Below are 27,759 nucleotides of genomic sequence, written 5' to 3'. Positions count from 1 at the left end.
GTCTTATAACCTGACCTCACTTGGTAAGGTCTGTAACTTGATTTTAATTGATAATGACTAGCATCATTTGAATACTCGATGATTCCTTTGCATCTTGTATGCTAATATGGATCTTTCATTCTGCTGACTAGAATTGATGTGATATATCTTCTTCAAAATCCTAGTTCTAGTTCTCCTTTGAGAGATCAAGTGGAAATGTTGGATTCACCCAACTCTTGAGTGACATTATTGCTTGAATTTGCATCCTTAGTAGATTTTGGAATCCATTGTTGTCTCATCTACTTTCTAATGTTATCAGCTTTTTCCTTCTTTTCATCTTCTATTCTTCTAGTATTCATATAGTTCTTGGTAAACCAAGTTTCATACAAATAAAACATCTTTTGGTAGTGTCTCTTGTTTCATATGAATTATGTTTTACATGATTCATTCTAATGTGTCCAAATTATCCATAGTAATGACATCTACACCAACCGTTATAGTCCCAACCAAATATAGCTTTTGCAATCTATTATGCTGGGTTCAATATATTTGTTTTGCATTTAGAAGATTTGCCCCCATGCTTCTTACATTTGTGACATTTTCCTTCAAATTTAGGTTTGTCTTTACATTCATTAGGTCTATGTCCATGCTGATTGCAATTGTTGTATATTTCAATGAATTTAACTTTCCCATTGCTCCAACATTTGCTTAGTGTATGACCTATCTTACCACAATGACTACAAGTAGGTCTTTGATTCTTTTGAGCTCCTTGCTTGGATGATTCACCTTCTTCTATAAATCCAATTCTTGATTTTTCTTTTTGTTTGTAATGACTTTGATCATTCAACTGATTCATGTTTGCTTGAGATTTCATCATCCTCTCATTGGTTTTCCTTTCAGTGTTTAGATCATTCTACAATCTTTCATTCTCTAATCTTAGATACATGTTTTCTTCATTTTCATTAGTGAGCTAATTAATGAAGTCTTCTTGCTAAAGGGATAGGTGTTGAATTTCATTGTTCTTACCTTCTATCTCTTCTTTTATCTTATTTTTCTCTTCCATGACTTCACATAATCTAACTGACTAAATTTCTTGCTCTCTTCTCAGTTTCTTACTTCTTATTGAAGAATACCATTCTTTTCCAATAGTTCTTTGATTGCTTCATTAGCTTAATCTAAATTTCTTGAGTGGATGTCTTCAACTCTTTCTTAAATGTAGAGTTGGTCATTCATTTGGATTGCAAGATCTTTTCTTATTTTCAAGGATTGGAAGTTTTTCTCCTTTGATTTCTTGAGTTGTCCAATAGCCAATTCCAAATCTAGCTTCTCATTATCAATAGCCTTATCAAGTCTGAATACCTCCATAGCCTTTGATCTTTGCTCAAGTTGTTAAACTTCTTTTTTATGAACCACAATGCTCTAATACCAATTGTTGGAAATATATATATGATAGGATAAGTTACTAAGAGGAGAAGGGTGAATCAATAACCAATAAAACTTTTAACCCTTTATTAGCAATTAATCCTTCATGTAGTGCCTCTCATGTTTGCAGTCTATACCTTGTCTATTTTGATTCGAGAGATACTTGATACTCCTATTTTTTACCTTATGTTGACCCAAGGATCAAATGTTATACTTGTTTTGGTACTATGATGTTTTACTCCTATGTTGTTCAATTATCATTTTGCATGTTGATGCTATTTTGAGATGACAGTAGATCTTTGAGGATATCTAGTTATGTGGTTTTTTTGGACATATTTTTCGATTATGTCGTGAGATGAATTTTATGCTATAGTTATTTACTTCATTCTTGTATCTTTACGCTTTTTGCGAATGTGAGTGATTTAAATGGATTAAATAGGTATTTTAATACATGTTGCTTCAGCTATGATATTATATGCAATTGCACTTGATCATGTGCTTTAGTGTGTAGGAATTATATCCCTCGCAGTGGCACATGGAGTTAGTGATTCAGCTATTCATAATTACCAATGTCATCCCTGTATGGTTGACGCACCCTTATTTAATTGTTTAAATTAAAACCTTTTGGTGATTAGTAAATTTGAACTCATCTACATTATGTGATTAGACCAATAAGCATGTTTTTGCATTTAGAAGTTCACTTTTGTCAAGAAAGTTTTAAGTAATTTTCTATGATTTTGGGTTTTTGGGTTTTAAATCTTTTCAGATTTAATTTCTAGTAGCTTTTCCTTAGGTGAATTTTTGTTATGGATAATAACCTATTTTCATTTGGGTCAAATAGTGAAAAAGTGTTGGAAGAATGAATTCATTATTCACTTCTCACATTTTAGAAATATAATTTGGAGAGAAAATTTGGAAATCCTCTTTTGAAGGATTCTTGTTTTCTTCATTCTAGGAGCTGTGAGCATGGGATCTACGTGAGGTTGGTCTCATTGGATTTAGGTCAAGGAGTTTATGCTTTGCCGTCATTTTCAATACATTTGATGAGTGATTAATTTTATTATGCAAGTTTTAGTTTTTGCCTCTTTTTCTATTAGGTCGGGCCTTCTCATTTTATTGTTTTCACTCTGTTTCAGCTTCTATTTCTTGTAGTTGTATGTTAGGAGGTTGAGAACTAGTGTTTCCCTCTATTTTTGTTTGCTGGTTCTGCCCGGTTGGTTGGGTATGAGCATTTTCCTCATTTTTGAGATGGGGGTTTGAGATTTTGAGCCATTATGTTGGCCATTTTTGCATACAGTGTCTGATTTCATTTATTTTTAGATTTTTGGGGTTTTTGAACCCAAAGGCCAAATGGATTTTAATTTTAGAACTTTTCCAAAATTTGGGGTTTTTATCTTGTTTTACGTGTCGCCCTATTTTCTCGAGTTTTCTTGGCACTATGTGGTTCGTGGACCTAGATGATCTATTTGGATATTAGTTAGACCACTTTCACATCTTTTATTGCATTGGGATGCATGTTGCATATGTCCTCTTGATTCTATTTTCAATTGAGGGACTTGTTGCTTTGTGTTCTCTTCTAGTCCTTTTGTTATGATCTTTGTGATGGTGGTGCGCCACACATGAGTATGTGTGTGTACATTGTCAAATGACTTGCGAGTCTCGATTATCCATGGTACTTTCCAAAGTTATGATCATTGGGGTTGGGTTGGGAATTTGCATGCCTACGAGAACTCATCGTTGGATGAGCATGGGTAGGGTAGGGTAGCATATGGAGGGGGCTTCTATCTTGCAGCCTGACAATCATGGTATCATGGGTTGGTAGAGAAATCTTTATATAAGTGATAATCAAATGAAATACTAGGTGGTAATAAAACTTAAGATAATAAAATGTGTGAGCACTTGATTAAGTTTGAGGACACAATGTGTGAGTAACCAATTAAGTTTGAGAAAACATGATCTGAACTTGGGCTTGTCAATGCCAATTGACTCTCCATGATGTAGGTCTCTACATAGTAGCCCATTGAGGTGTCTGACCAGGACTTGTAGTTTATGCATTGTCTTTGTCTTAGATTCAATCATCATACTGCTTGGCATGTGTGTTAGCCATGGTTGTTGTTTTGTGTGTGTGTGGTTGGATCATTATCTCCATCAGCATGGTGGGTGTGGACCTATAGGTACCATGTGGTTGGGAGGCATAGATACCTTCACTAGTATTAGGGACCAGTGTACAGAGACCATCTTGTATCCTAGTGCGACCGTTGCTAGATGTGGTCACTTGGTACTTCGATTTACAAAGTATGCTTTCTTGTGATTTATGCTTTTCTTGAGATTTTTTTATCATGTTTAGATTATATTAATTTTAATGCATTCCTTATTATGATGATTAGCATGTGGTAGGTGATGTTATCTACTTATAGGATTATCTTATGCTTTACTACTAGCATGTTAGATTTCCTTTTCTTATATTGTAACATGTTTAGTAGTGATGTCCCTATCATGACAACATCAATAATCTGATTGGTGGCTTGGGATGTTATGCGTGGGGGATGGCTATGTCCCATGATGGTCTTATGACACCATTGATGGTTGGGAGAAACTGCACACTTAGTGGTTATTTTTCTCATTACAATGTTAATTAAGTTTAACTAAAATGTCACTTTCAATTCTTTGTGATGTTTTCCTTTTCGTACTTTCCCTTCACTATTTGATAGATGGTTAGATTTCAGCTTTTCGTCTTTTAATTATTTAGTTATAGTTTGAGTGTTCATGCCTTGAGGTGTGGATCCAATACTCCCTGGTGTGGAGGTTTTATACTCTATTTTTCCCTTTTTGTGTTCTCTTTAGGTGTTCTTGTGTTTCTTTGGGTGACATTTTATCAGCATGGTGCAACATAAAAATGTATCGCATGCCCATAGAAACTATGTCATACGATGTTGAAAAGTATCACATGCCTCTTGGAGAAATGTCGTGTGATACTAGAAATTATCACACCTCCTTTGGAAAAATGTCGTAGATACCCTAAAAGTATCACACGCCTTTGAGAAAAGTATCGCTCAAACTCTGAAAGTGTCGCCCTCCTTTGTAAGAAATGTCATGTGATACTTTTTAGTGTTGTATTAAAGTATCACATAGGTTTTGTAAAAACTTGCGCGGGCCGACCGCTAGCACTTTTCGAGTTGATCCAAACTTTTTGAGAGTTGTTTTGGATACCCTCTTCGATATTCTTCAATCGTAAGGTGTCGCATTTTGGATCCAGGTTATTTCTATTTTTTTTCCAATTTTTTGTCTTCCATTTTTGTCCTTTAGGGTTTAAAATATATTGTTTAAGTATAAGTTAATACTTAAGATATATTTTAATATATGCGATGAATCATTTGAGATGGGTTTCAGACCTCTACGAGCTAAGGTAAACATTCTAGGAAATTTTAGGGCTTCAAAATGTTAACTTAGCCAATTTTTAGGAGTTTTCTTTGGTCTTTTAGCTTGGTTGATCTCTTATGATTTTGTCTTCATGGTTTTGGTAGTAGTGGCATTTGGAGATCCGTTGGTGTTGGATGGTGTTTCAATCTTTCGTTACTATCTTTATGATTTGTGTAGGTTGTTATCATGTGCACTTACACTTGGTTTAAAAAAAAAATATGGCTTGTTTTTCATCCTTGTTTCCAAGGATCTCTGGGTGGGGCATTACACTTCATGTGTATTCTGATCTAATTGCATACAGAAATAACTAAATACAATAAAATATTCATAACACTTTGACACATAATTTGGTGACCCAAAAACCTTCCAAATAGAAAGTAAAACTAGGGTGGGGATGATAACCATAAGCTTTAGTACTACATTATAAAGTTGGCTTATTAAGGGTTACAATGATTACTTCTGATGATCTTCCCTATTAGGAGTACTAAGGACTGCTAGGTCCACCTTTCAAAAGGACTTACAAACATAGAATGAAGTATGCACTTGGTAAAGAGATTTAAAAAAGACTATTAGGTCTACCTTGTGAAAAGATTTAACTAATCCATCTATTAGGATGAAATAGTAGCCAATCTTTGATCTGCAACTTGGTTTTTTGAATGAGATTCCTTAAGTGTAACAATTACCTTATTGTGATAGATAAATCTTTGTTGCTCCTTATACTATTTTAGCCTTGTCTTTCCATCTTCCACTCTTCTCTACTTGTTACATTACTTCATACTCTCTCATTGGGTGTGATACAATGCATTACATATATATCAATCCAATTTACAAATCAATATAGTTATCTACAATACAAGTTTACACAAAATACACAAAGTCAACCCAACTATAGGAACTTGAGTTCTGAAGACTGGCTTGGTGAGGTTTTGATACTCGCCATCTACTGTTAATGCTTGACATTGTCATGATAGACATAGAATCTCGGTCCATACTGATCACTTCCAAGTAGTTTTGAACTCGGTCTACACTGGTGACATGGTGAATACTATGAAGCTTAGCATATAAACTAAGTCACTTAACTCTGACTACATAGCTCGATAAATGCTATTAGTATGAGCTTGGTATAAACTAAGTCACTTGGCTAACACTAAGTGGCTCAATCAACACTGGATTCACATCATTGTAACTACAAGCTTCGTAAGCACTACACAACTTGGTTTGCATTGAGGAACTTAGTAAACCTTATGAAGCTTGGTTTACACTACTAATCAACCATTATAATAGAAATTGCTTGACACAAACTGAATATTATTTCTTGGACTCGGTAACAACTGTAGAACTTAGTAGTGTCTAAAATGCTTGGTTAACATTGTTAACTATACAATATGCTTAGTAGATACTTACAATCTAAATAAGTGTATGTCACTAATAATTAACATGACAATAATGTCAATAGAGGAGTCAATATATGCCATGATGGAAACATTCAAACAAACTCACAATTGAGATTACCAACTCTCTACCAAAGGAATTATTTGATAGAGTTGAGCATAAGTGGAAATATAGTCTCACAACTTAAAGACAAATAAGAGAGACTACACTTGCCTAGGTGATGCTATAATTGGATAGGGTGACAATGTCTAAGGAAATAAAGAATCATGAAGGGAAATTTGCACCAAAATATAGGGCATTCAACATATTGCAGAATGACATTGAGGGTGTTGTACAAAATACCACTTAGATTTGGAAATCACTATATGGTTTGACAACACCCGAGGAAAATGAGCAGACACATATTGAGGTAGGTGAGGAAAAAGATGAACACCAAAAAGTAATTAAGGTTACTATATTTGACATTGAGATAGTTGCACAAGAGGAAGGCACTAAGACACATGCAAATACATAAGCTACAGCTAAGGATGAGTAGCAGATAGAACAAAGTGTACAAGATACACTAATATCGAGTGCTAGTCCTTAACGAGAGTTGAATATAGATAGTGATACTATAAAGATAAAGGATGTTTTGATACTGTCACTCAGAACATCAACCCCCTTATAGAGGAAGATTTAAAGAAGATACTAGTAGAATCCACTACCCATGCTAAACTTTGTGAAAATCCTATCCTAGTGAGTGTTGATGAAATTGAGAAGGTAGACAAGGCATCTGCAAGGAAGGAAGTATAGAAACAAGTGACATCTATAGCCCCTTCTCAATTCACATTTCTACAACCTACATTACCTATTGTGGTATATGAAAGGAAGGAGACAATAACTTCCACTGTCAGTACATTGGTACAATGTACTCTAGCCTTAGTCAACATAAAGGAAAATGAAAATGACAAGGATGAGACAATTGGAGAGCATAAAGATGAAATAGAAAAGAATGAAGGAACGCAAGTTCCAACAAGTCAAGTAGATACTCTTGCACCTACAACACAAGATCAAGGTACATCTATGAATAAAGAGCAAGCAAAGGATAGGACTAGAGAGCTAGGTATGACTACAAAACTTGAGAAGCAACTTGCAATACCAAAACTAGTAAATTTTCCAAAATCTACTACTCCTCCAAGTCAAGCTCTTCATATGCCAAGTATAGAAGCTATACCCCTACAATCATAAAGGTCAAATCCAAGCACATATAAGGTAGAAGAAGTTACATCATTTATTCATGTAAACTTGGACGAAGTGATTGAGCTCCCCAAGTTTGATTTTACAACCATCACTAGTGAATAGATGAGCATACTCTAGGATGCTCTTGCAAAGAAGAACCAAGATATGCTCAAATAGGACCATAGGTAGAAGCAAGCTTTGATACATATCAAGGACATTTTTCTTCATGCATTTAGCCTGCCAGCACCAGAAGCAACAATACCTATCATAGAGCAGCTAACCAGCTTAGTGGAGAAGGTAAATGACACATACCTAGATTCAAATGTAAAATTACTTGAATGGTATGAAAAAAGTTTCAAAATAAGGTTAATGAAAAGATATCAAGTGCTCTTGCACTATCACAGGTTGTGCTAGAAACCAAAGCTGATAATGTGAAGAAGGCACCATAGAAAATTTTCTCTTTGTATACCAAATTGTGTAATCCTACACTCTTCACACAACAAACAAGGAGCCACATACTAAGTTTGGAGAGTCATATATAGCCATCTGGTATAACTCTACCAAAATCTCTAGCCCAGAGTGAGAAACATTTCAAGAATCTCCTAAACTATCAGAGTAAGATAGCAATGTTACATACATATGAAGAAAATATAAAGGCAAAACTGATCAACATCTAGTCTATTCTAACTCCACATATGGAGATATTTCACAAGGAACTAGCCTTTTCTAAAATACTCATGAAGAAAGATCCACATCTTTCTACTTATGAAGGCTTAGTTCACCTTGTTGCCAAGCTAGCCATCCAAATAAAATCATTGGAGGTAGCTTGTGACAATTGGGATCTTTCTTTGAAAATAATGCTTGAGGTCCACAGAACATTTTTGGACAAATACATTTTAAGTGTATAACCATTTGACATAAGTGTCCAAATGGGGGAGAAATAAGAAGTATGGGAGAAATAAGAAGAATGGGGGAGATAATATTTTTGGGGAGCAGTCAATGGAAAGAAATAAATTAGTTTATGCAAATCTACTTGTAAGAATTTGGCTTAGGCTAGAATTCACCCAAGAACTAAAGAACTCAACACAAGCACACAGTAGACCAAAATAGACAGAGTATGATCAGAATGATTATATTCATTCAATAACTGAATTCAAGAGTACACTACGAGTGCCTGAATATAAAGGCCTCAAGACAGCTTCTAGAATGCATAGAAGTCAGCATCATGATATGTCATACAACCAAGCACATGTCCACCAGATATGGATTATCCTCTATTAAGCATAGGATTAAGTGTGATGATGTGAGGATAAGCCTACAGTGGTGTAGCACGTAAATCAGTGGTGTAGACAACATGTGCTAAATGAGGAGTGCGAATAATTGTGTTGTCATCATGACAACTCAGTGAATGATATATACTCCCATGTTGTACACACCATGTGCATAATTAGAGTTGCATAACTCAATGAGAGTACACAAACTCCTAAGTGTCTCACCTAAAATAATAATTAAATAATGCATTAACCTAAGTAAAACTTAAGTAAGTGTAATAAGTAAATACTTATTCACACCAACACCCTCCCTTAAGTGCAACTTAGGAGAATTCCCTTAAGCTTATGAAATCTAGGATGAAATGCAATATGGGTCCCAGCTACTAGGTCATGTTCGGTACCCATGTACATAATGATATACAATCTCCCATAAAGCGGGGAAAGAGGGAAAACCTCATGGGAAAAACCCTCCCCCAAAAAGAGAGATAAATAAGGATGCATGGATGGATGGAGTAATCAAGACTCCCCCATTATAACATACATCCAGTATATACATAAGAGAATGATAAAAGGAGGAAGAGATATAGGATAGGCTCCCCCCCCCCCCCCCCCAACAAAAAGAAGAATGTTGAACAGTGAATGCTCCAATGAAGAAGTTGATCCAAGAGTTCGTAATGGTGTTCCTCCCCTTAGGAAGAAAAAATGCCAAGGGTACAAATGAGACGCTTTCACTGTGTGTGGAAAGAATCCCATGTATAAGTGATGTCTCTAAAACTTGCTCAAATAGCTAAAGAACCTATCCCAAAGAACTGTCTATCTCTACAATTGATGAAAAACCTTGCTGCAACTGTTGATCATAAGTATCCACAATCACTTCAACCTATGGGGATTAATCATGTAGAGAATGAACAAGAGAGTCTAAAACCCTCGTGACAATTGAAGAAGGAACTTCTACATCAAGAAGAAGAGGCAGATCATGAATACTGCCTCCCAAATCTATCACTAAACTTGTATCTAGAAGAATTGATGTACCCTATTGTTCTAGACCTATCACTGTGGCGACGTATGCATGTGGACTAAACTGATGAAGTGACCTCTCATTGTATCTGTCGATAGAATCCCACATGTCTAGATTTTTTGAAGCACTATCACTGAAATCACTATCAATATCCACACTGTATGATGTGCAAAGAGGAGTAGAGGACAAGCTGGGTGAACTTTCCTCAAAATGTACATCCTTCTCCACAAATATCTGATGTGTCTTAGGATCTAGAAGTCTATATGCCTTCACACTGTCTTCATAACCAATGAAGGTACAAGGCTGAGCTGATTGTGCCTTCCATCCCCTAGAAGATCTCTTTGCCCATTCAAGACAACCAAAGACTCTAAAGTGTGTCACAATAGGTTTTCTACTGCACCATGCCTCAAAAGGAGTTTTTCCATCTAAGGCTAGATGAGGAGAACGATTAAGAATGTGAGTGGCACTAGAGATTGCTTTGACTTCTAATGATGGATCTAGAGACATGGCATGAATCATGCAACTTGCCATAGACTTAAGAGTTTAGATCCTCAAAGCTGCAACATCTGTCTTATACAGACTAAATGTTGGTGGAGTCTGAAGATCAATACCCTCATGACTAAAAAAGTCCCTAAGTCTTTTGTTCACATCCATGTTTCTATTTTCCATGCAGAGTACTTTGATGCCTTTCCTGTATTTTCATTCTACATGAGCCTTGAAGTCTAGAAACTTGTCCAACACTTCATTCTTACTATGCAAAAAGTAGACCCAAGTGAACCTTGAAAAGTCATCAACAAAGGTAAGTATGTAGCGACCCTGGCTGAATGCAAAAGGACCTTCCAATACCATGTGAACCATCTGTAGAACACCAGTTGCTCTTGAAGACTTCCCTCTTTGTAACTTCCTCTCTAGATGCATATCCACTGAATCTAATGAACATTCACCCTTAGAAAAGTTGATTTGAGGTAGACCTTTCACCATATGGTATGTGCAAAGTTTCTAAAGATAGCAGTAGTCAAGATGACCATATTGCTCATGCCATAATTGCATGTTTGAATTTGATTGAGATAACAAGTCCTTTGAAGAAGACTTGGGCACAAAATGAGAGAAAGAGTACAAACTCTTGTGATCATTCACTTTCCCCACTACAACCAAGGAATCATCTTTGAGACTGTGCACTTTTATTGAGTTTGGAAAGAACTCAACTCTATGTCCATCTCCAAAGTGAGTGACTTGGTAGATTGATAGGAGATTCGAACCTAGGTTTGGAACATAGAGAACCTCTTGGAACTCTCCATTTTCCATCTCCACATTTCCTTTCCCTTCAACTTCCATTTTGCTATCATTTCCCATGAAGATGTGCAGTACCTTTGAGTGATTTATTGAAGAAAAATCATCCTTTGAAAATCCCATATGATATTGGGCACCTGAGTCAAATATCCATTCTTTTGAAGAGTTCGAATTAGCCATGAGTGCTTGCCCTTTGCCCTTTGAATTTGAAGATGATCCTTTATCCTTATAAGCATTAGGCAATGGAACATTATGTTTCTTCATGATGTGAGTGAACTCATCAATCTTTTTGAGATAAAACTCATGCTCTTCATGACCCAATTTCTTGCAATAAGCACACTTCTTCTTCTCCTTATTGTTGTCCCCTTTCTTGTTGGAATTTGAGGACTTGCCTTGTTGATTGGATTGAGGTGTTGTCTTTTCTCCATACTCATATTTACTCTTCCATTTCTTCTTACCCTTTCCTTTATTTGAAGATTGTCCAGCTGAATTTTGAGAACCCTCACTAGCCACCAATGCTTTGGACTGAGGTGATATGAGAATCCCTATTGATTTCAACTTCTTTTCTTCATCATCCAATAGTTTTGCATATTCATCAAAAGTGACTTTCTTGTAGGAAAACCCTAAGGTAGTCTTTGATGTGTTAAAAGAAGATACAAATGTTGAATACTCTAATGGTAGCTTGTTATGTATGAGATAGATCAGTCTGTCATCTTTGATAGAACTCCCACAATCAATAAGCTTTTTCCTTAATTCATTCACCTTAACAATGAATTCTTGTATTGAGTCATACAACTTAGGATCTAAGGAAACAAGATCATCTTCAATTTTGAACACATCCTCTTCAAACACTTTACCATAAAGGCTTTCGAGTGTATCGCAAGCTTCCTTGGATGTAGTACGTTTCTTGATTTGATACATGATCTTATCATCTACCCCCAAACATTTATCACCTAGGCCTTTCCTATCCATGGCTACCTAATCTAAAATTTCACTTGTTGATACATTATCACCTGCTGATTTAGGAAGAGTACCATCTACATATTGTGAAACCCCATTATGCATTAAGTGATACAACATTTTGATTGACAACGAAGCATAGTTATAAGGAATTAATTTAGGAAACTTAAAGTTTCCCATAATGTAAAAAATGAAAGAAAATTTTAGAAAAGAGAGAACACAACACCAAGAACACCCCCCCTTTTCACTAAATCAAGAAACCCCCCCAAAATAGATTCTTTGAGCACTTTATCAATAGTGCAATTACAATGGGCCACTTGCCAATCTTGGCCTTCGTGGACTTCTGATTTTGTTTGTTACAACCTCTTAATAGAGTACAAATCTGAAACTTTACAATGTGCTACAATTCTGAAGCATTACAAAGAAAAGAAAGGCCATATTGCTGAAAGAGACAATTTTGTCTACACAACACTACAATCTGATGCTAGATCTAGAAAGTAGACAAAAACTAATGCACTTTCAAAAAAAATAGAACCTGTTTCTGACTCCAAATGTGCCCATACAGAGCATTTGAAGTTCCAAAATGTAGGATTATGTAGGTACAGTTGCCAAAAAATGGAAATTCTAAATAATACATGCACCAAAACTAGAAAATAGCTGCACCATTAAAAAATTTAGAAACATTTACCCAATTTCAAAAAAAATTGCACCTGATTTGGAGTCTAGATGTGTGAGTTATGGCTGCTTGAAGTCGGACTGCAAAAACCAAAATCAATTTGGTGAGGGGATGCATCAGTGAAACACGGGGTTAAATTTGACGGTCATACGGCCATTACAGCAATTCTATATTAGTTTGTTTTGACATCCAGATGGGCATCAATTTTAAGCTCCGAGATTGGATGACGTCAGTAAATTCTAGCCCCAAAATGATGTCAACATGATGTCATCTGTACGAATGATGACATCAGTGATACAGAAAATGCACACATCCTCTAACCTATTGTATGGATTTGCTGACTGTGTAGGCTAGGTGGTGGTTAGTTGATGTGGCTTTGCGTTGGTGTATGTCCACATGGTCTGACTGGTTGCGGAGTCAGCACATGGTCTATACTATTGTTCACCGCATGACACAGTGCACAAGAGTTTCAACTCCACTAAATAAGTGCCGCATGGCACTGTCTATAGAGGGCTATGGATTGGAGCACTAGATGTTAATGGTGTCGAAGATGTGATGGTCACTTTAAATAGTCACTAGATTTCATGCAGGGTTCGTTGAAACTCTGTAAAATAATCCCACATTCGTGGGGTGCGCAGGATATGCATTATTTAAATGAAATTCTCCGTAGACCCCAATATGAATAGGCCCCCGTCAGAAATGTTACTATTGGCAAGTGAAATTCGATGCTGAATTTTTGGTTTGTAACGGATATGTTGTGTGGCTACTGCCTGACTATGTTGCGGGTGGTCAGAATAATGTATGGCTGTGGTATTTCGCAGTTATAGCTACGGATTGAATGTTGATGCCCACTAAAATAATAAAAATCCTTCCAAATAAATTGAAATATTCCACCATAAAATAATAGAAGCAAGCTGGGGTGTCACTGCCCGGTTTGGCCAAAAAAAAATTCTCTGCCTGTGCAATTAATTAATCCAAAAATATGCAGATTCGAAAATAAATTGTAGAGAACAAATTAAATCAGATCTAAAACATAATAATCAAATCTGAAAATGACCATACCCAAATTGCAAATTGGTGCCTTCAAGTGCCGATTTGCAAAAAAAAAATTCCTCATGATCAACTTCCACCCAAGATAGGCAAATTTATAGTCAATCTTCACCAAATCGATGCTCTGGATGCAACAGTGAGGTCAGATCTAGCTCTAGATGCTCTCAATTTTTGCGGATCCTCTAAATTTGAGTCGAGGTGTTGAAGCATGTACAATCTTGAATGGCTACGTGATGAGAATCCTCCTTAGCTCTAATACCATGTAAGAATTTGGCTTAGGCTAGAATTCACCCAAGAACTAAAGAACTCAACACAAGCACATAGTAGACCAAAATAGACAGAGTATGATCAGAATGACAATATTCATTCAATAACTGAATTCAAGAGTGCACTAGGAGTGCTTGAATATAAAGGCCTTAGGAGAGCTTCTAGAATGCATAGAAGTCAACATCATGATATGTCATACAACCAGGCACATGTCCACCAAATATGGATTATCCTCCATTAAGCATGAGATTAAGTTCAATGATGTGAGGATAAGCCTATAATGGTGTAGCATGCAAATCAGTGGTGTAGACAACATGTGCTAAATGAGGAGTGTAGATAATTGTGTTGTAATTATGACAAATTAGTGAATGATTCATACTCCTGTGTTGTAGACACGTGCATAATTAGAGTTGCATAACTCAATGAGAGTACACAAAATCCTAAGTGTCTCACCTAAAATAATAATTAAATAATGCAAAACGATTAAATAATGCATTAACCTAAATAAAACTTAAGTAAGTGTAATAAGTAAATACTTATTTACACCAACACTACTCAATAGGAGGAATGATTTTGGTTTAGACATAGAACAACACAATCAACTCAGGGGGAGTAATTGAATTTTGAGGTATGACTGATGAGTCATTGTAGACATCTAAATTTGATTACACCATTTTGGTAATCCTATTTAGTTATCTCTAAAGGCATCATTAATTAAATTTCTATTTAATTAATCCTTTACCATCCCCTAGCTGATTAATTTAATTAATCATCTATAGTCCTAATTGATAAATCAAATAACCTATTATTTATCAATTAAATCCTATTCTTCTATCTAATTCCAAAATCCTCATTTATTAAATAAATCTATTTGATAAATAAAACCCTCAAATCTAATAAGCCCCTAACTTATCCCTAAACCCTCTTTTTAGCCTAATCCACCCCATCCACCCATACTAACCTAGCTTAGCCACTAACTCACCCACCCTCATGAATGCCATCCACTTGCAAATCTCTAACATCCCTAATCTAATCCTAAACCCAAGCCTAATCCACCCCCTAATGTTGTCACATTCCCTAAGCAAGCTTAAGACTTTTCTAAGCTAAGGAAAGTCAACAATCTCAACTCCCCTCAAAATATCCCAACCACCCAACAATGAATGCTCTTACAAAGGCCATAAAGACTCTTACAAGCTCTTACAATCCTTGAGCTAAAGTTATAATGCCATTTTGAAGTCAAATCCATACCAATCTCATACATCCACACCAAAAATCCCAAAAAACTCCATTAAAGCTAGTTTGAAGCTTGAGCATACATCCCATAATCCTACCAAACTAATCCATTAGAATCATCCCCAAAGCAAGTGACCATCCTCATTAGGAGAGCCATTCCATGGCTCATATTCTCATTTGAGGATTTTCACTTTGTCTCTCATATATGTTATAGTAATTTTGTTAGTTAATGCTTTGTTCTCTTAATAGATTAGTATTACTTGCTAACATATTTCTCATATACATTTTGGCACGCCCGGTGGGACCCCACTATGGGTCATTCATTCATCCATTTCACCCTATGTTTTGTTCTTATAAACTAACTATCTAATATTTGTTTTTGTTTGAGTGGGTTGTAGGGTGTTTTTCTTGTTTTTGCAGGTTAAAGAACGCACTTGGAAAGAAGACATACCCTCAAAAAATCTAAAAATAACAAAAAAAATTTAAAAATTCTGGAAAAAATCTGCGTTTTTCAGCTTTTTTCACGCAGTCTCGTCTCCGTAGTTTGGCATCTACGCCTATAAACTGTCATCTCTGCCAGCTACTTTTTCATCTGCACAACAAAATTGATGTCTCCGTAGTTTGGCGTCTCCACCTGGTTTACTGTTGTCGACGCCGTCACTAGACTGTCGTCTGCGCATTCTCAACTGTCGTCTCTACAGATCAGCATCTCCGCCAGCTACTCTATCATCTCCACAACCTAAACTGTCATCTTTGCCACCGCCAACCTAGACTATCGTCTCCACATATCAACATCTCTTCTTGTCTCCTCTTTTTTTTTGCACTGCAAAACTGATCTGTCGTCTCCACTTCTTTCTCTGTCATCTCCGCAGATTGGCATCTCTGCAAATCAGCATCTCTAAATTTTGGCGTCTCCGCCTATTGAACTTTCATCTATACCTATTTATGTTGCATTTCTACTTTAAAATCTTTATTTCTGCACTTTGTAGTTAAAAAATACAAAAAAACAAAAAAATAAAAAGAGTATAAATCAAAATTTGACTTTTAGTGGTTCCGTAGGATTTAGACCATTCTAAGAATTTTTACGCCTAGGAAAAACAACAAAAAAAGTTTTTAAAAAATTTCTCATAATTAAGCTTTCATTTTGAAAGATTTTGGGTGACTAATCAATTTGCTTTTTTGTCTTATTGCAGGTTGGAGCAACAAACTCGATCATATTTTTTAGGTTTTTTGTGGAATGAACTTGCATGTTTAAACACATTTTCCTTTGAATGTATGTTGCTCAAAACACACTCTTGAATGCAATGGATTAAAATCAACCTTTTATTGGAATGCATGCTTAAAACAATGAACACAATCTTGAATGCCAAAAATCAACTAATCATTGCAATATCTCACACTTCCAATTTGGGCTTAAAAGAAACTCACACTCAATCTTGAATTCCTAAACAATCAATGAACATCGCATGATTTTGATGCATTTTCAATGATGCTCGCATTTCTTATGTTGACGATATCTCGACTTCCATTATGCTGACGACGCTATCAAATTGGAATGAACATTGTATGCCCTAATCATGAGTGTCTTCAATCATAGCTTACAAAATCTAAATCATCAATTGGAAAAAAACTCTGCTTTTTAGCGCAAGGTCATTTGAATCTTCTCTCCCCTTGTTGCCTTTGCAGGCCATCTTGGGTGCATAAGATTAGGATCCAAAACTTTGTTTCTCTTTTTAGGATGCCTGCTTAGGGATTTCATCACCCCTTGGGACGACCTCAACTCCAACATTCCGGCGGAGTATAAAGATCAGGAGGTGAATCCAAAGACACCTCTCTTGAAATCAAGATTTTGTCACTCGGGCTAAACCTCAAGGAACTTTATACCCTTGAGAAGTGAAATAGGAGAAGTGGGTAATCGCTCCTCTCGGTTGTGTGACATCTTTTTGGTCTCATCTAAAGATTTGGGACTCACCTACCTTGCATATATCGAGGACTCCCTAGCTATAACAAATTTCATCCTTGTAGAAAGCTTCCTATGATGATGGTGTGTTTGACATGCTTTCTCCAAAAATTATGTTTGCCAACTTTGGTCAAAATCTTAGAAAAGCAGAAATCTCCTAGCTCAAGGCATACTTAGCGTAGTCACTACCTCATCAGAAAACCATCCAAGCTCCCTTAGTTCTTTGCTTTAGAATAATGCCAAATCCAAAGTCCATCCAAATCATCCCCCCCCCAGCTAGCTAGCAACCCAATCCAAAATCACACCCAAGACTTTAAAGAGTTGTTGTCACTCTGCCAGAATTTGCTATCCAATCAATCCTACCAATCAACCAATCTCACCAAGGTTATCCCTCTGATAGAGCATTTTCTAGGGTAATCCAACTTTGTCACTTGTATTCCTCATCACCTTGAGCTAAAGGTTGGGATCCACAAGTGGTCAATCTCATGTCATGCCCATAGGATCATTAGTCTATCCTTAAGTTGACACAATCTCCACCAATCCTGCACATAGGAAAGAAAAACTCTCACTTTTTGACAGCATGCCCTTGAAGTCTTCCATCCATAGGAAAGCCAAAAATCTCTAGCCAATACTCCTTAGGTCTGAAATACAGCTTTGAATCTCCCTAGGAAATCTTTCATCAGCCAATCCAAAATCTGAGCTTAATCCAAATTCGACCATGAGCTTCCATGTTCATCCATATGCAAGACCCCATCCCCATCAAACTCATCATCAAAGCATGAAGTACCAATCCTATCATGATGTGTTTGGTCATATTGTCCTTGCTCCTACCACCTCCTATTCAAATGATGATGAAAATCTTGTTGACTATTAAGGGTATCTTGAGAGCCTTAGAAACATTCCACCAACCATCCCCCAAAATCTAAGAGTTATTCCAAACTATCTAGTCATGACATCATATATCCCAGCTTCTCCTCCATCACCCAATCAACCAAGCTTCCAATCTTCCACCCCCATCACACTAGCTATTCTTGCCAATCCACCACCTCCACCTCTGACACACGAGTCTCCAAGGAATATCCTAGAGGAAATACAAGAAAAGCCACCTCCAAAAGCAGATAACCCATGTCATCTAATCCAACCATGTGAAGTAGTCAGTAATGAAGATTCCCCATCTATAATATCACCTCCATCTCTCATAGCTATCATCCCCATACCATCCATCAAATTGCTTAAAATCGTTTCATTTCTCGTAAGCATCAAAATCCCACCATCGGTCAAAACCCTCCAAATCCTATCCACATCACCTCCAAGCATTTCCCAAATCTCCCATAATGACCCTTATGCATCCATCTTCTACTCATCCATCTCCACTACTGAATCTCCTATCTATCCATCCACTGCCTTTGAAGAGTCCATCCCTTCACCTCCTATCACACAATCCACTCCAAACCAAGCTTATCAAGATCCTGCCCAAAATCATGTTGACATCCCCCAAAGCATAAATGAAGATATCATTATACCATGTCTTCCATCCATAGTGTAGTCACTATCCCCTCCATCTCCAAAACCTCAAGCCATGCCTCCTCTACTACAGGATATCTTTTTATCCCATTAGCTAAATCAAGATCCTATCCTACCATCTCCTCCACTCCATGCTTCCATCTTACCACCTATCCAAGCTATTCCACCATCTATAATATACCCTCTTGGTTCACTTACATACATCCATGGTGGCCTCCTCTCAGTAGAAGAATTAAGAATAATATCTCCCCATTGCAGTACATCTGATAAAGAACTTCCACCATTTTCTGCAAGCAAAAAGTATCCTCATCTAGTTCAAATGCTCAATCGATGGCATTATCAAGGTCAAGGTTTAGGACCACAAGAGCAAAGAATCAGAGAGCCTATTATTGCACAAAAGAATCTAGGATTTCATGGTCTTGGATATGTATCCAAAGGCTCACCATTTAAAGGTGTTGGTACACCACACCCCCAAACCAAGACTATCTCCAAGCCCACCATGCCAGCCTCCCATCACTCCTTCAAGAAAGCTTATGGCATCGCCCCTCCACCATCTTTGCAACCCAAAACAACCTACCATATCCCCCCTTCATCTACTAAATCGATTTTGGGTCCCTATGTCCTAAAATCTACCATCCTCCATCCTCCTATCAGCCATCATTCAAATCCTATTCCATCCATTCCTACGCAAGATCAACAAAGGCACATATTAGGGCACATCATCCATCATTATCACCCTACATGCTCTGCCATATCCTCTCCATCTCACAAAGCTTCTCCTAACCATCTTCCCAAAGCTTACCACAGCAATGTAAATGCCAACTTCAAAATGCATAAAGCTAAAAATCTACATCCTAAGCAATCATATGTCTATTCTAAAAGACATACTCGAAAAAGAAAAAATCCAATCAAAGAATGCAAAATAGTGCAAAAGCCTATGAAACGAAAATCCAAAACCATGTGGATCCCAAAGAAAAAAGTTGAAACCCAATGCATAATGGCATCCACCATTGCTAATCCCCCATCCAATGACTCATGTCCCCCATCTCCTAAATCCATCTTGGTTGCCTATATCCCCAAGCATGCTTCCACAAATCCTCCATCAAGCTCGCATCTACCATCTATCCCCCATATGCTCTTTTCACACCTGTCCCAACATGTACCAATGTTGATCCTACAAGCATCCCCATCTTATACTTCTTTCCAGCCTTCTCATCCCTCCATCTCCTACTATCAATCCCATCTAATCCAATCTATTGCATAAATCACACATCCGATGTACCAACAGCTAGCAACAAAATTGAACATTCCAACAGCCAGTGAAAAATCCCAAAAAGAAGCCAAAAATAGCTAAAGAAAGCCAAAATCATTCCAGCTAAGTCTAAAGTCAAAAAGTCAAAAAAATAAAGAAAAACAAAGCGTCCACTGGTGAAAACTTGGCAATTCAAGCGCCTTGGACAAGTACCATGATAAAAACTTGGCAAACAAGCGTCATGCGTAATCCAGCCATCCCCAGCTTAGCCTATCATCCTCATGCTTTTGGTCACATCTTGTCATCTAGCTCCATCTTCCAATTTATCCACCTATCCTCCACCCTCCAGCTTCCATCTCACACCATTCGCTTATCTTCTACAACCTCACCCCATCATCCTAGCTATCATCCATCTCCCTAGCGCCTTCAGCTTTTCCATCCTAGCTTCAATTCTATCACATCCATTGTAGGACCTCCTTTAGCATGTTACCTTCTAATTGGGGGCACTATATTCCTTGAAGATCTTGTCTTGTCCATCCTCCCTTGTCATTGGTATCTAGCTCTAGGCTATCCTCATGCAAACCCAATGAAAGCTCTTTATATCCATCATAATCCTAGCTATCTACCATCCTATCTAGCCATCTCATCTTGCTCCTCTAGCTATCCTTGGTCACAAAATCTCTCATCATCATTGGATGCATCCTGCCAAATCCATACCTTTCACTATCACCCCATCCTTAGCTTTTGCATCTTGCACAACATCAAACCATCCCGCTATCCTATCATCCTCAGCTTTTGCCTACTTGTAACTATCTTGGTCAGCTTCAGCTTGTAAATATCTTGGTTCATCAGCTTGTACATCCTCTTTAGCTTAGTACCATTGTATCTATCTACCTTTCATGTCAGTTCCTCCTTGATCAACATCTTGCACACATTGCACAACCCTTGGTTATCTATTCCAATGCATCCTTTAGCTAGATCTCCTTTCACCAAAGTGTTATCCTTCTTAGTTCAGCTTGCCAGATGCATCACTCATCCAGATCCATCAGCTTAGGTGCTCTTTGATAGATCCTTGCAGGATATAGCTTTCCTCATGTCTGATCTTGGTCTGTTAGTACCTCATCCTACCCATCTTGTTGGCAAATGGTTCTCTTTTGGATTTTCACTTTCTTTTGATTTGGAATCTTCCATTCTGGGTCTTGAAGATCTTTTCCAAACAATATTTTTGTTCCCTCCTCAACATTGCCACGATCTTCGATATCATGGTATGCTGCAAATGGGGCAATCTGAGGATAAGGTCTTGGTCATGTCTTTTGCTTGTTTTTCTTTTCTGCTTGTGGGTTACCCAGTGTCGGTTCCACACTGCTGCCTCTAGGATTCATGTGTGATGCTGGGGCAATCCTTGTGTGTTTATTTTGAGTCAGTCTGTCAGTCCTCTGGACGGTTGGTGAAAAGGCCTTGATTTTCTTGGTAACCTTGGTAATTAACAATAGTCCTATAGCAAATCTAGTGCTCAACTACATGGTTGTACTTCACTTTGAAGTATCCCCCTGCTCAAAAAAGCTTCAATGGTTTCCCTTCATCTCCATTATCCCCCATCCATATCCAACATCCATCTCTCCTACCCCAGCTTGTGCAACTATATCTCTCAGAATCAATCATCACTCTTAGCTTTAGGGATCCACAATCCTAGTCTTAGGGATCCACCACTCCAATCAATCCACCAAGCCTCATCTTTCGAGATCCACAATCCTAGTCCTAGGGATCTTGGAAACCCATCTTCGGCCAATCTAACTCTTTGAAATCCTATTGCATCAACTTTTTCCATCCCATCATCCATCTCCCTATCTTAGATTCCCTTTTATAGCGCTCTGCTCCTTCATCCTACCCCAATCCTGAAATTCTTAAGCTTGTTTCCTCTTGTGCATCTGATAGCCCTTTATCATTCTCCTGTAGTGAGAGTTTGAGCTAAATCGGCCCCTTCTCTTAGTCAATCTGAGTCTACTTGCTCATCTCAAATTCTTGTACTTTTCAAGAAGCTGCCAAGCCTTGCTTTTTTTTTCCCGTCGCCTTCTTGAGGGGGCATCATCTAAAGTCTAGTCTCTCCTCTTCTTATTCGAGAATAGGGAAACCTTGTTGCTAAAACATCTTCCTTGTGTCATCTTCATTCGAACTTCTTTGAAATAATGTTGTCTCAACACTATGTCAAAGAGGGGCAAAATGTAGACACCTAAATTTGATTACACTACTTTGGTAATCCTATTTAGTTATCTCTAATGGCATCATTAATTAAATTTTTATTTAATTAATCCTTTGCTATCCCCTAGCTGATTAATTTAATTAATCATCTATAGTCCTAATTGATAAATCAAATAACCTATTATTTATCAATTAAATCCTATTCTTCTATCTAATTCCAAAATCCTCATTTATTAAATAAATCTATTTGATAAATAAAACCCTCAAATCTAATAAGCCCCTAACTTATCCCTAAACCCTCTTTTTAGCCTAATCCACCCCATCCACCCATACTAACCTAGCTTAGCCACTAACTCACCCACCCTCATGAATGCCATACACTTGCAAATCTCTAACATCCCTAATCTAATCCTAAATCCAAGCCTAATCCACCCCCTAATGTTGTCACATTCCCTAAGCAAGCTTAAGACTTTTCTAAGCCAAGGAAAGTCAACAATCTCAACTCCCCTCAAAATATCCCAACCACCCAACAATGAATGCTCTTACAAAGGCCATAAAGACTCTTACAAGCTCTTACAATCCTTGAGCTAAAGTTATAATGCCATTTTGAAGCCAAATCCATACCAATCTCATACATCCACACCAAAAATCCCAAAAAACTCCATTGAAGCTAGTTTGAAGCTTGAGCATACATCCCATAATCCTACCAAACTAATCCATTAGAATCATCCCCAAAGCAAGTGACCATCCTCATTGGGAGAGCCATTCCATGGCTCATATTCTCATTCGAGGATTTTCACTTTGTCTCTCATATATGTTATAGTAATTTTGTTAGTTAATGCTTTGTTCTCTTAATAGATTAGTATTACTTGCTAACATATTTCTCATATACATTTTGGCACGCCCGGTGGAACCCCACTATGGGTCATTCATTCATCCATTTCACCCTATGTTTTGTTCTTATAAACTAACTATCTAATTTTTTTGTTGTTTGAGTGGGTTGTAGGGTGTTTTTCTTGTTTTTGCAGGTTAAAGAATGCACTTGGAAAGAAGACATACCCTCAAAAAATCTAAAAATAACAAAATTTTTTTTAAAATTCTGGAAAAAATCTACGTTTTTTAGCTTTTTTCAAGCAGTGTCGTCTCCGCATTTTGGCATCTGCGCCTGCAAACTGTCATCTCTGCTAGCTACTTTTTCATCTGCGCAACCAAATCGATGTCTCTGTAGTTTGGCGTCTCCACCTGGTTTTCTGCTGTCAACGCCGCCACTAGACTATTGTCTGCGCATTCTCAACTATCATCTCTGCAGATCAGCATCTCTGCCAGCTACTCTGCTATCTCCACAACCTAAACTGTCATCTCTGCCACCGCCAACCTAGACTGTCATCTCCACATATCAGCGTCTCTGCTTGTCTCCTTCTTTTTTTGCACTGCAAAACTGATCTATCATCCCCGCTTCTTTCTTTGTCATCTCCGCAGATTGACATCTCTGCAAATCAGCGTCTCTGAATTTTGGCGTCTCTGCCTATTGAACTTTCATCTATACCTATTTATGTTGCATTTCTGCTTTAAAATCTTTATTTTTGCACTTTGTAGTTAAAAAATACAAAAAAACAAAAAAATAAAAAGAGTATAAATCAAAATTTGACTTTTAGTGGTTCTGTAGGATTTAGACCATTCTAAGCATTTTTACGCCTAGGAAAAACAACAAAAAAAGTTTTAAAAAAATTTCCCATAGTTAAGCTTTCATTTTGAAAGATTTTGGGTGACTAATCAATTTTCTTTTTTGTCTTATTGCAGGTTGGAACAACAAACTCGATCATATTTTTTAGGGTTTTCGTGGAATGAACTTGCATGTTTAAACACATTTTCCTTTGAATGTATGTTGCTCAAAACACACTCTTGAATGCAATGGATTAAAATCAACCTTTTATTGGAATACATGCTTAGAACAATGAACACAATCTTGAATGCCAAAAATCAACTAATCATTGCAATATCTCACACTTCCAATTTGGGCTTAAAATAAACTCACACTTAATCTTTAATTCCTAAACAATCAATGAACATCGAATGGTTTTGATGCATTTTCAATGATGCTCGCATTTCTTATGTTGACAATCTCTCGACTTCCATTATGCTGACGACACTGTCAAATTGGAATGAACATTGTATGCCCTAATCACGAGTGTCTTCAATCATAGCTTACAAAATCTAAATCATCAATTGGAAAAAAACTCTGCTTTTTAGCCCAAGGTCATTTGAATCTTCTCTCCCCTTGTCGCCTTTGTAGGCCATCTTGGGTGCATAAGATTAGGATCCAAAACTTTGTTTCTCTTTTTAGGAGGCCTGCTTGGGAATTTTATCACCCCTTGGGACGACCTCAACTCTAGCATTCCGGCGGAGTATAAAGATTAGGAGGTGAATCCAAAGACACCTCTCTTGAAATCAAGATTTTTTCACTCGGGCTAAACCTCAAGGAAATTTATACCCTTGAGAAGTGAAAGAGGAGAAGTGGGTTATTGCTCCTCTCGGATGTGTGACATCATTTTGGTCTCATCTAAAGATTTGATCCTCACCTACCTTGCATATATCAAGGACTCCCTAGCTATAACAAATTTCATCCTTGTAGAAAGCTTCCTATGATGATGGTGTGTTTGATGTGCTTGCTCTGAAAATTATGTTTGCCAACTTTGGTCAAAATCTTAGAAAAGCAGAAATCTCCTAGCTCAAGGCATACTTAGCGTAGTCACTACCTCATCAGAAAACCATCCAAGCTCCCTTAGTTCTTTGCTTAAAAATAATCCCAAATCCAAAGTCCATCCAAATCATCCCCCCCCCCCCCAGCTAGCTAGTGTAGACACCTAAAAATCTTTTAGAAAATAATATTTTTATTTTCTAAAAAAAATCCCTGATGACATCATCATTTATTAATTAATTTTTATGCCATTAAATCCATTTATCTTAATTAAAAATATTTAATTAAGGAATCCCTCTCAAAAATGTTTAAATCTTATTTAAAAATTATTTCCTAATTTATTAATTATTTAATTAATAAATTGACCAAAAATCTCAAAATAAATAAAAAATTTATTTTTTGCCCAAAACTTGGCCAATTTCCTTAAGACCACTAACCTCTTCCAAAATCTTCTAATCCTTCTTTAGTTTTGATTAAAGGCTAATCCCATCATTTCCTACCCCTAATCCCAACTCAAAATATTTAATTAAGATTAAATATTAATCCTCATGTTTATTAAAAAATATTTTAATAAATATCTCCTCAACCCAAACCCTTGAAATAAATAAAACTTTATTTATTTCATAAAATCTTATCCTAGGAAGTTCTAGAAAGTCTTTATCCTCATCCAAAGTCTAGACTCTTCTAGAAGATGTCTTTAAACCTAATCCTAATCCCCTCCTAACCTTGTCACATTCCCTAAACATGGGTTAAAACTTACTAACCCAAGCCAAAGTTAACAAATATCTCCTCCTTCACCCACCCTCATTAAATGCCATCCACTTGCCTATCCCTAAGCTAATCCTAAACCATCCTAATCCATCCTCTAATCATTTGCACAAGCCTAAGCAAGCTTAAAACCCTCCTAATCAAGCCCAAGTCAAAATTGCTCTCATCACCCTCAAAATATCTCAACCATAAAACTATATGAAGCCCACTAGGCCATAAATGACTCTTCCAAGCCCTTTTATTGCTATTACAAGTCATTATGAGGGTCCTTATGAAGATTTTATCCCTTGAGCCTCCTTTGTTGACTCATCCTTCCCCTTTCCTCCATCCTCTCACCATGTGACATGTGTCACTCCCTGATTGGTTGTAAGGAAGCACAATCCATGTGCTCTCCTCTCATGCAATATGAGCCTTCTATAAGTTTTTTCACATCCTTGCATCCTAGCCCTTGATCCCTCAAGCCCTTTTCCTATTTAAGGAATCCTCTCCCAAGTCATTTTAACACAATCCATGAAGTAAATTTATAATGCTATTTTGAGAGCCAAATCCAGACTAAAGCCATCTATCCACACCAAAAATCCACAATCATCCATTGAAGCCTTTGGAAGCATATTGAGCATACATCCTATCCATTTAGATAAAGCCACTCAACAAGAGAGCTTCTCATTGAGAGAGCCCATTAATGGCTCATATTTTCAATTGAGAGCTCATCTTAGTCTATCTTGAAGTTTATGAATTTTGTTTAGTTTATAGAAGCTTTATTTAAATTTGGTTTCTATTAGCATACTAACATTGCTCATATACATTTTGGCACGCCCGGTGGGACCCCGCATGGGTCATCTTCATTAGATTTTTTAGTCAAGTTTTGTATGTCATTTGCTGATTTTGGCTGATTTTGCGTATTTTTGTGATTTGTAGGATTGTATAAATTGGTTTTGTAGGTCCACATGAGCATGAAGAAGACAAAAGAACTCATAGTCTATCTCATAGTATTTACAGATTTTTCAAGCTTATAGGTGGACAAAGCACTTGGAATTCTTCTTCCTCTTCTTGTCTATATTCTTCTTATTCCATCTACTTCTTCTTCTTCTTGTGGGAGATCTTGGCCATTATTTTTTAAGGAAGCAAAATCATACACACTTCTTTTTAGTGCTTAAAATGAACCCCCAAATCATACTTAAATCCATTAAAAAATTAAAAAATTGCAAAAAAGAAAAAATCCTTTAACAAGTGAAACTAAACCAATCTAATCATTTGCATCCTTGCAACATCAAGGTTTTAGATGCATTCATGCAAAGTTAGGAACACTTCATTTTTGAGAATTTAAAAAGAACTTCAAGTTTCCATTTCAAAAGGTTCAAAATCAACACTAAGTGCACACTAAAATCTAAATCAAACTCAAAGCATCAATCAAGGATAAAATGAACCTCATTTGAAAATATTTTAAAGTTCTTTTAAAAATCTCATGAAAACTAAGAGTCCTAAAACTTTTCTTATTTGTTCCAAACAAATGTCTTGTTGCAAAATAGTGAATGTTTCTTATATTTTTCATGCATCAAAACAATCTAGGAATATCATTTTTGGGCTTAAAACATGCAAACTAGAACACAAAATCTTGAATGAAAACCAAAGTCCAAAGAGTCATTTTCACTTTTGAGTCCAAAAAAATCTTGAATGATCTAAGGTTAAAACAAAGCACTTCAAAGTTCTTAAAACAACACACAAAATCTCAATCTTGAATGCTCAAAGGAAAAAACTTGAATGTTTAATCACTTTTCTTTGAATGCATGTTGCTAAAATCACTCTTGAGTGCCATGGATTAAAATCAAGTTTGTTTTTTATATGAATGCATGATTAAAACAACAAATCCAATCTTGAATGCCAAGGATAAATTAACCATTGCAATATCAAACACTTCATTTGGAGCTTTTAAAATTGAACAAAACAAATCTCTTTTCCACATGCAATTTAGGTAAAGTTTGATTTTTGGACATTTAAGAAACTTCATTAAGTTAAATAAAAATTTGCAAAAATCAATTTGAGTAGTTCCTTGGACTCATCTCTTTTCTAATCACCCATCAATTCAACCATTGGTTGCAATCTCAGCGCCATTTATGGGGATGGGTCTACTTGAAAAAGGTGTTAAATGTTCCACAATCTAA

Source organism: Cupressus sempervirens, chromosome 5 (assembly GCF_028749045.1).
Source record: "Cupressus sempervirens isolate cs-2001-9-10 chromosome 5, ASM2874904v1, whole genome shotgun sequence".
In the NCBI taxonomy this organism is placed as follows: domain Eukaryota; kingdom Viridiplantae; phylum Streptophyta; class Pinopsida; order Cupressales; family Cupressaceae; genus Cupressus; species Cupressus sempervirens.
The sequence above is the reverse complement of the archived record's forward strand: the minus strand, read 5'-3'. Positions refer to the sequence as shown.